This window comes from Monodon monoceros, unplaced genomic scaffold, assembly GCF_005190385.1.
Source record: "Monodon monoceros isolate NGI ecotype Baffin Bay Population unplaced genomic scaffold, NGI_Narwhal_1 Super_Scaffold_8, whole genome shotgun sequence".
Classification (NCBI taxonomy): Eukaryota; Metazoa; Chordata; class Mammalia; order Artiodactyla; family Monodontidae; genus Monodon; species Monodon monoceros.
In genome coordinates, this window is record NW_021703785.1 from 75,144,424 (window position 1) to 75,155,698 (window position 11,275).

An 11,275-nucleotide genomic window follows, 5' to 3' on the forward strand; every position below is an offset into this window, starting at 1 on the left:
CTTGTAGAGAACTTTCACATAATTCAGATTTGACTCTTACAATCCTATGAGATAAAAAAAGCAGGTATTATTTCCATCTCACAAATAAGGAAACTCAGCCTTAAGGTGACAGAACTAGGACTGCATTCCAGGTCTTCTGCCTCTACGTTAATTGTTTGCCACAGAAAACAATGGATACAAATCCCCAAACTCTGATCTCTCAAGTGGAACATTATGAATTTAGAGATAAAGACAACTTTCCAGGAACATACTATATAAACTGAGCAACATTTATATTTGTAGTAAATGCAAAGAATGGTCAGTAAATTTTATTTTAAATCCTTAATTTGTTCTCATTATTACGGGCACACAGATTTTAGTGCAACTGTACTATTTTTAACACTTCTGAAGTTAACTTTAGGCCATTGTTTGCCTTCTGTTTCGTTTTTGTTTTTTTACACATCTCCACAAATGTAAATTTGATGACATGCAAAGGTTGAGGGTCAGGGGGAAATTCAAAATTTGCTTGCATGGTACTGGTGTGGAAAAGGGGCGTAGAGATTTGGGGACTTCCCTGGCCGTCCAGTGGTTAAGACTCTGCACTTCCACTGCAGGGGTCGCAGATTTGATCCCTGGTCAGGGAACTAAGATCCCGCTCGCTGCGCAGCCCAAAAAAAGGGCAGGGGGTGTAGAGATTTGAAAGGAATATACTTCATTAAAATAAAAATAAATTAAAAAAGGAAATATTCCACAGAAATCTCCAGAGTCAAAATATGTAGGCTAATAAGTTTATGACCTTAACCTTGCATTCTTCTTGATCTCTTTGAACAATTATAAAATGGATGTGAAAAGCTTTACCTTTTACTAGGTTTCCTTACTTAAAAGACTCAGCAGCAAAAATGCAAGTTTCTAGTTCCTAACTAGAAATATGTTTTATTTCTTTAACATTTTTACGTTTAACATTAGGCTGTAACGCATTCAGTGTGAAAGACAAAAAAACTTACCTCACAATCAGGGCATGTAATTGTGCTGTATTCTTCAGTTATTAATAAGCACAGTTCACAAAAAGCATGTCCACATTGAAGTTCATGGTGGTGACCTATTGATGAAATTCTATTGTCAATTAAACTTTTCAGTTTGTCAACATTGAATATTCAGTATAATCAGGGAAGAAAATTAAAGGGAATTCTCTTGTATAGGAAAAGATATCTAGTTTAGTTAGAAATGGATGATTAAACAAAGTACAGGAGAAACAATACAACTCGGAGGGAGAAAAATCAGAAGAAAAAACAGGCAGAGCTATGTAGTATTGTTCGCCTTTCTTTATACAGTTATTTGGTACCTATAATACTTTGAATCTGCCATCTCTTATAATCATATAAAGTGCTCTGAGGTACTTCATTTTGACATTGTAAATTCCCAGCTAAGTAGGCTGGGAATATTTATTCAACCTAGAGATGGATAAACATTTTGGTGATCTGGGGTAAATGGTATAATCCAGACTCCAACCTAGTTCTGTTTCCAAGTCTAATGTTCTTTCTACCTGATCATACTTCCCTCTGCTAATTTATATTTCCCATCCTGTGAAGGGGACAGTGAGGGCCGACATGAGAAACTGGCAAAACCCCTCTCTTGAACAAAATAATGCCATTTGCAGCAACATGGATGGACCTAGAGATTGTCATACTGAGTGAAGTTAAGTCAGACACAGAAAGACAAATATATGATATTGCTTACATGTGCCATCTAAGAAAAAGGGTATAGGGACTTCTCTGGTAGCACACTGGTTAAGAATCCACCTGCCAATGCAGGAGACACGGGTTTGAGCCCTGGTCCGGGAAGATCCCACATGCCGCGCAGCAACTAAGCCCATGAGCCACAACTACTGAGCCTGCGCTCTAGAGTTTGCGAGCCACAATTACTGAAACACGCGCGCCTAGAGCCTGTGCTCCGCAACGAGAAGCCACTGCAATGAGAAGACCACACACCGCAAAGAAGAGTAGCCCCTGCTCACTGCAACTAGAGAGCCCGTGCGCAGCAACGAAGACCCAACGCAGCCAAAAATAAATAAATAAACAGATTTATAAAAATAAATAATAAAAATAAATTTTAAAAAAGGGTACATATGAACTTATTTGCAAAACAGAAGTAGAGTCATGGATGTAGAAAACAAACTTACGGTTACCAGGGGATGGGTGGGAGGGATAAATTGGGAGATTGTGATTGACATATGCACATTACTATATATAAAATAGATAACTAATAAGAACCTGCTGTATAGCACAGGGAACTCTACTCAATACTCTGTAATGGCCTATATGGGAAAAGAATCTAAAAAAAAGAGCGGATGTGTGTATATGTTTAACTGATTCCCTTTGCTGTACAACTGAAACTAACACAACATTGTAAATCAAATATACTCCAAAAAAAAAGACACTCCCCCCCCGCCCCGGCCTTAATGATTAAGACATTGGCAAAGACAGAAGCCGGGGCAGAAGTCAAATGCCACCACTGTCACACTCACGACCCATATAAAGATCATTTTCACAAACTTAGCATGTATGAAGGGAAATACCATAATCCTGACTGAAAATCTAATACCAAGATTTTAATACTCTAAGCAGAACTTTATCATAATAAACATTATAGCTATGTCGCTTCAAAAGGTTGTCATTTTAAAAGACTTCGCAAGAAAAAGGGAAAAGTAGCTAAATAAAGTTAGTCATCATTTACTATAAAATTATAGTGTTCCTGCTGATTTATATTATAATAATTGCACTGATAAAAAAGAGCTTTAGTTTTTAAGCCAAGGAAACATCTTAAACTTTCTTACAACCAAGCTAAATTTTAAAGCTCTATTTAAATTCCAGAAATAATGTTACTAAAGAAATCAAAAGGCTTTTATAAGATTTCTGATACTGTACAAGTCGAGATAATGTGTGCTGCATTACAGCTTACAAAGCACTTTGACAATTCTACATGCAGAGGCACCATCTTTCCAACTGAGTACTTCTCAGCACGACAATACAAATGTATGAAAGAACCAGTGATTTTAAAAACGTACGTTCTAAAACTCTATTCTGCAGTACTACATCATTCAAATAATGGAGATGTTCTACGTAACAGCAGCGATCGAAATCCGGGCAGGAGAAACTTGCCTCTTTTCCCGGAAAACACACCAACTTTCTCTACACGCTCAGGTCTCCCAAGCGGAGTCCGTCCCGGAGAGACTGAGAAAACTGACTTTCGCTCTGCAAGTACAAAGATGTGACAGTCACACAGGGTGACGGTAAGGCTTTCTGGCAGCTCCAGGCGCTGACAGTCAACAACCCGCCCCGGCAGAAGCACAGCACTCTAAGGCCTGTTAGGTGCCGTTCAAGTAACCTGAACCTGTTTTCAGCGGAGGAGAGTCTCGGTGGGCGGGTCAAGAGCGCACGGTGCCCCCGACAGCCCAGGACAGAAGAACACAAGACGCACAAAAGTGACGCGCTACTTTCCAAACAACGCCTGAAGCAAACGGAGCAACACGCCCCCCGCCCCCCGCCCGTTAATTTCAGGAACATTTCATTACCACAACAAGAGCCGCACAAGAAAATCACGTGTCGTTGCTGCTTTACCACAGGATGACGGCCAAATTCCCACATCCCCCATTTCCCGAACCTGCGAACCGGTCGGTGAGGGAGGGGGCGGCCAAAGGTGTGGCGGTGGGGGGAGGAGGGGGGTGGAGTGGAGGGGGCGGGGCGGGGGCAGGGGTGGGGGGTGAGGGTTGAGTGGAGGGGACGGGGGCGGGTGAAGGGGGTTGGGGGAAGGGAAGGGGGTGGAGGGTGGGGAGGGGGCGTGAGGGGGTTGAGTGGAGGGGGGCAGGGGGTGAAGGGGAGGGGATGGAGGGAGAGGGTGACGGGGGTGGAGGGTGAGGGGGTAGGGGGGAGGGTAGGGTGGGGCAGGGGGTGAGGGGGTGGAGGGGCCGAAGGGGGGGTGGGGCGGGGGGATGAGGGTGAGGGGGCGGGGGGGAGGGGGTGGAAGGGGGTGTGAGGGGGTGGGGTGTGAAGGAGGGGTGAGGGCCGCCCTCCAGGCCTCTGCGTCCCGACCTCGCAAGGCGGCCTACGGACTCGGGCTCGGGGCCTGGGCTCCCCCGCTCTCTCTCGCCGCCGCGGCCACTGCCCACCAGCCTGTCTCTCGGCTCCCCCGCCGGCCGGCGGGCCGCGGGCTGACCCCCAGCCCCTCACCCGGAGCTCCGGACGACCTTCTTCCACACCGGCTGCACAGGGCCTCGGCGGCTCCCCAGGCCTGGCCCTTGCTCTCCACCTGCCCAAAACAGGACGCCGCGGCCTCCATCGTCGCCGCCTCGAATGTGAGGCCAGCGCCGCGTGCCGTCCCGGCGTCCCTCGCGGCAGTGGCCAATCACCGGAGGCGGCGGCTCCAGGGAGCCAATCGGTGGCGAGGAAGCTCCAGCCCTCCCTCCAGTCAGCCTGGGGCGGCCGGCTGCGCGAAGCGGTTTTTTTGTTTTACCCCCTGGAGCGTGAGAGACAAGGCCGCGTGGTCCTCAGGAAGCGTTTCATGACCCAACCACGCATTACTCACTATATTGCGTTAGGCGTCGCGAGTAGCGAACGATCCTTTGTGTTGAAGTTGTCTTCCTTCTCTAGTGGGTCGTAGCGGCCTTAGTGGAGAAGCCAATCTAGCTACCCATAGGTGGGGAGATTTGGTTAACAATTTCAAACCAAAGGGGTGGTCATTATTACTAACAGTTGTCGACGCTAATGGTATATATACAAGGCCTTGTGCTGAGAAAGTTTGGGGCTGCTAAGAATTTATAAACTAACAGGTTCCTGCTTGAGAGGTATGTAGCCCTCTACCTAAAAGGGTAACTTCTACTAAGGCAGCTTGTATTAAATGCCAGAGGAAAGTTAGAGAAAATAAGAATTGTCTGCGTTGTGTGAAAAGCCTTCCTAGCGAATATGGGGTTTGCACTAGACCTTAAAACCTGGGTAGAACTTACAGAGGTAAACAGAAGAAATGAGGCATTCCAGGGAGAAAGAACCGTGTAAGCAAGGGAAAGTAGGTGGGAGATGCTGTGGCCTATTCGGAATTTATAGACCATTTGGCCAGAGTTTTAATTTCCTTAAAGTGAGCTTTTTTGGAGAGGTATATTGGGGTCGAATTTTAAAGAGTCTTGAATGTTGGGCTAAGGAGTTTGGACTTACCCTTTAAGCAGTAGTGTCCTGGGGAAATCGAGTGAGCAAGGGATGAAGTAATCTGGTAGCAATTTGGCAAGTATATTGTGGATGAAGCGCCTGGGGATGGCAGGGTGGCTTCAGCTGCTAAGAATAAAAACCAGCACATAGGCTTCATTTTCTCTTTTTCCCTCTACGTATTTTTGGAAATAGAAACAGAAGTATTCTGTTCAAAAGCTCACTCCTGGTTAATATTCTGAAATATGCAAATAGCTCATACATCTCAATATCATAAAACAAACAACGGAATTTTAAAAAATGGGCTGAAGACCTAAATAGACATTTCCAAAGCAGACATACAGATGGCTCACAAACATGAAAAGATGCCCAACATTGCTAATTATTAGAGAAATGCAAATAAAAACCACAATGAGGAATTGTCTCGCGCCAGTCAGAATGGCCACCATCGAAAAGTCTAAACGCTGGAGAGGGTGTGGAGAAAAGGAAGCCCTCCTGCACTGTGGGTGGGAATGTAAATTGGTGCAGCCACTATGGAAAGCAGCATGGAGATTCCTTAAAAAACTAAAAAAAGAACTACCATATGGTCCACCTATTCCACTGCTGGGTATATATCTGGAAAAAATGAAAACTCTAGTTCAAGAAGTTACATGCACCCCAATGTTCATAGCAGCACTATTTACGATAGCCAAGACATGGCAGCAACCCCTGTGCTCATCAACAGACGATTGGCTTAAGATGATGTTGTCTATATATACAATGGACTATTACTCAGCCATAAAAAAGAATGAAATATTGTCATTTCCAGCAATGTGGATGGACCTAGAGAATATTATGCTTAGTGAAATAAGTCAAAGAAAGACAAATATCATGATATCACTTATATGTGGAATCTAAAAATTAATACAAATGAATCTATATATAAAACAGAAACAGACTCACAGACATAGAAAACAAACTTACAGTTATCAAATGGGACAGGGTGGGAGGGACAAATTAGGACTATGAGATTAACAGGCACAAATTACTATACATAAAGTAGATAATCAACAAAGATATACTGCATAGTACAGGGAATTACCCCATATCTTGGAATAACCTACAATGGAATATAATTTGCAAAAAAACCCTACAAAGAACAAAAGCTGAATCACCATGCTGTACACTTGAGACTACCACAACATTGTATATCAACTATATTTCAATTTTAATAAAAGCTCACCCGTACTCAAAAATCCTTATACTTTGTTGCCCTCAGGAAAAAGTACTGATTCCTTAACCTATCTCCACGCTACCCAACCAATAGTTTCTATTACTAATCCAAAATGGAATTTAGAGTACCAATCAAGCCAGTATTCCCACGTAGCCTGCTAATTTTTCTACAGTTTTGTGAGTGGTATTACCTGTTCCCCTCATCTGGAATGCCCACTCTTTCCTCTTCATCAATTCATATTCTCCTCATCCTTCGTGCGTCAGCTTTAGAGCCACCTACCCCTCCTCCAAACCTTCAGATTTCTCCCTGCACTCAACATGGTAGCAATTAGCCACATCTCCTTTTCCACTGTAATTTGAATAATGACAATCTCATTGCATAGGGGTCTTTCTTGCGCCCTAAGGTGAATTGAATGTGGTGCAGTACAAAGGAATTAACTGATTATCACCAGGCCAAATGGAGGGAATTATGCCTTGGTAATCCCAGCTGAATAAATTCTGGGTAAATTCGGGTCAGTGAGAAATACAATGACATGTTTAGGCCTCATATAATAGGTCTTAGTACCTCCCGGACCTTTCAAATGGAGCAGCCAGAATTATCTTAATATTTAATTTAGATTGTTTAAATCCTTTGTTTGGAACCCTTTAATGGTTTCCCACTGACTGGGACAAATCCTTGAAAAGGCCTTCAAAGGTTTTATGATTTGCCCTCTGCTTCCCTCTCTAGCTTCATTTTCCCCACTACTCCTCACTATGCTCCAGATACGCTGGCCTTTTTCACTTCTGTAAGTAAGTCAAGCTCTTTCTAACCTTAGGGCCTCTGCCTGGAATTCCCTCCCCTGCACTATTAAAAAAATTTATTATAAAATATTTTAGCCCCACAATAAGGAATAAAGAATAAAATTATGGGGAGTTCCCTGGTGGTCTAGTGCTTAGGATTTGGTGCTTTCACTGCCATGGTCCAGGTTCGATCCCTTGTGGGAGAACTGAGATCTTGCAAGCCGAGTGGCACGGCCAAAAAAAACAAAAAGAATAAAATTATGAATGCTCATCTATGCTCCAGCTAGCTTAAGAAATAACCTAATTTTATTCAGGTAATCTAGTTTTATAATGTCTGGCCATTTACTCACACACTGGCCAATTCTTAATTCCTCCTTGTGTCTCATACCTCCCTTCTAGGATAATTTTTCTCCTTCAAGGACACCCTGAAGAAATGTCTTTAGTGAAAGTATCTTAATGGTGAATGCTCTCAGCTTTTATTTGAATGAAAATACTCTCATTTCATCTTCATTCTTGAATGATCATTTAGTAACATAACATTCTAAATTGACAGTTTTTTTTTTCTCAGACTTTGGAGATAGCATCATACTGATTTCTGACCTTTATTTTTGCTATTGAGAAGTTCACTGTGAATCCAATTGTCATTCTTTATAGGTAAGTTGTTTTTCTTTGGTGTTCTATATATTTGTTATAATATCGAGGTGTGGATATTTATTTGCCCTCCCCGAGATTGATTGCAATTCTTCAATCTGAGGAATTCATTCCTATCATACTGGTCTGGAAAATTCTCAGTCATTTGTCTTTTTTTTTTTAGAAGGTTTTTCAAGTGACAGCTGTTGTTGTTGTTTTTAATTAATTAATATATTTGTTTATTTTTGGCTGCATTGGGTCTGTCTTGCTGCGCGCGGGCTTCCTCTACTTGCAGCGAGCGGGGGCTGCTCTTTGCTGCAGTGCGCGGGCTTCTCATTGCGGCGGCTTCTCTTGTTGTGGAGCACAGGCTCTAGGCACACAGGCTTCAGTAGTTGTGGCTCGCGGTCTCTAGAGCGCATCCTCAGTAGCTGTGGCACACGGGCTTAGCTGCTCCGCGGCATGTGGGATCTTCCTGGACCAGGGCTCGAACCCGTGTCCCCTGCATTGGCAGGTGGATTCTTAACCACTGCACCACCAGGGAAGCCCCATTTGTCTTTTTGAATACTACCTCTTCCTTGTTGTTTTCTTCTGGAACTCCTTTTAGACAGTAACAGGACCGTCTCTTTCTATCCTTTATTTCTCTTAACCTCTCTTTCATATTTTCCACTCTTTATCTCTGTGCTGCATTCTGCATAATTTTTTTCAGATGCATCCCCCAGTTAATCAGTTCTCTCTTCACCTGGATTTAATCTGCATTTAACCTGACCACTGAGTTAAATTTTCAATGACTAATCTAATTCTAGACATTCTTTTTTCTTTTTTTTTAATTTCCAAATTTGCCTGATCTTTTTGGATAGTATTGTGTACCTTTCTCATGTTTTTGATTCTATCTTTTATTAATTTAATATTTTAAACACTTATTTCATTATGTACCTCCAAATTTCTTTCTCTGACATTCTTGAGGGGTCCAATTCTGCAATTTATTATTTCTACTGATTTTCATTCATGGTGATTTGTTTCCTCATGTGTTTGGTAATTTTGGATTTTAAACTCACGTTTGGGAGTGTTTATCTGTGGGAATCCTTTCTTTTTTGGCCACACCATGCAGCTTGTGGGATTTTAGGTCCCTGACCAGGAATTGTACCCAGGCCCTTGGCAGTGAGAGTGTGGAGCCCTAACCACTGGACTGCCAGGGAATTCCCAGGGAATCCTTTGAAGCCAGCATTAAGGATATATTTCTCCAGATTATGTTTTTGCTTCTTGTAGAACATAGTTCCCAAAGAACTATGAATCTAGGACCACTTTAATTTCTTGGCTTGTGTTTTCCTAGACTACTCCAATAGCATATTTTGAATCCCAAGCCCCCCTGAAGGCAGGTGTGTATTCTAGATTACCTGGGGAGGTATTTTCCCCACCCAAAAGTATACAAGATAGACAAACTTCTTTGCCTTTTAGCCAACTTGTTCACGCCCACCAGCAGTGTATGAACCTTCTAGCAAATGCTTGGATTAGCATCGGTTTTATTTTTTGCTAATTCATGGCTGTACTTTCATATCTCCTTGTGGCTTTAATTTGCATTTCTCTAAAGACTGATAAGGCTGGCATCATGTCATATTTATTGGTCATTCAGGCTTTCATATTTGTTTGGTCGGGGGACATGTTTGTCTATTTCTTATTGATTTGTAGCAATTCCTTATTTATCCTGGATTCCATTGCAAATATACTTTTCAGGCTGTGACTTGTTTTTTCACTTTGATATCTCTTGTTGTCCCAAGGTGTTTTATTTCACTATGGTATTTTCATTAAGACTTGCAATATTTGCATATTGTTTAAGAAGTCTTTCCCTGAGCTAAACATTCATGCGATTCGTTATCTTCCATAAGCTGTATTACGTTCCCTTCTACTTTAAAATTCAGTTTTGTTGTTGGTGGTATATGCATAGGAGTGGGAGGAAGTGGGGTGCGATGGAACACAGTAATTTGGATAGACAGCGTCATGAACCTTGATTTACCCTTTTCCTGTACACTGTTGGTGTAGTGCCACCTCAGAACATAGAGACAGATATTCCACAATGGCATTTTATTATGATTTTAAAAAAAGGATCAAGTATATTTTAACTTCAATTCTGCTTTTGTTTCGATAAAACCTTGGGTTTACCATTTTCCTTCTAGACTCACTAAAAGTATCAGGTTGTCATGAAAATAACTGATTATACAACATTCACAGAGGCTGGTACACGGTACGCGCCCAGTAGAAATGTAGTTGTGAGCGCTCACTTGGTGTCAGAACCCGGCAATAGGGAGGACACTCCAGCCAGCGTGACACGGTCTCCAAGGGCACCAGATGGCGCCAGGCCCATGACAAACAGCATTTGCAGTTTGGTGCATTTCTTACCTTTGCAGGTGGTTTTCAGGTCCTCTGCTACTTTGCCTCTGACCTTTCTGTTCTGAGTCACTGCTAGCAGAGGTGTGCAGTGAGAAGATATAAGCTGTCTTCCATGCATATTCTGGAGGGGGCAGAATACCCCTCTTTCAGGAAGTGACTCTGGCTTTGTCCCTAGAAATTTCAGGGCAATGGGGCAGGAAGGACCTTTAGCGATCACTGAATCGCACATCCTCATTCAGGATGGGGAAGCCAAGGCTCTGACCTTCCTGGGTAGAGCTCGAGTCCCAGTGTTTTGATTTCTGGACCATGCTCCTGGACTTTACTACACCAATTCCCATGTCCACCTTCAGAAAACTCTACTTTGGGAATTATAACAGAGACGCACTGCACAGACATGAAATTTTAAATTAATGGACAGATGACCAGTGCAGCTCCAGGCCAGATTTGGGGGCCCTTTGTAGGGATGAGCAAGCTTCAACCTTGCTGCTATGAAGAGTTAGGGGACAGGATGGGGTCTGCAGTGTCCTTTCTTGAAAAATAGTTCCAAGGAGAGCTCTGGGGCCCTAAAAGTTGAGGAAATGTACCCCCATGAGCCTCCCTATAGGGCAGCAGGGTGTTAGCATCCCCCAGTGCACCTCCCCTGCCGTCTTCAGGACTGTTAATTGGGAGCGGTCTCCACCTGCATATTCGTCACCATCAGGGCAGGTGGCTGCCTTCCTGGGTGAGTTGGGTGTGGGCCCTCAGTTGCAGAGCTCAAGACACTTCTGGCCTGAACTTAACCAGCAGAGGTTGACTTGTGGTTCCCAGACTTTGGTGCGCTTAGGAATTCCTTGAGAGGTTATGAGAATGCAGAGGCCTAGGACCTAGAGGTTCTGACTCAGAAGGTCAGGGTGAAGCCCAGGCCTGTGCTATCTAATAGCCGTCCTGCGGCTGGCTGCAACTGGACCAAGTCCCACACTGAGACAGATTGCTGTCGATGGGAAAAAAAAAATGCACAACCTAAAAGTTGAGAGTATGTTCTATTTGGTGGACAAAACTGAGGGCTTCACAGTTCACAATGCCAGAGAAATTAATTCCCTAAAGAACTATATCAAGGG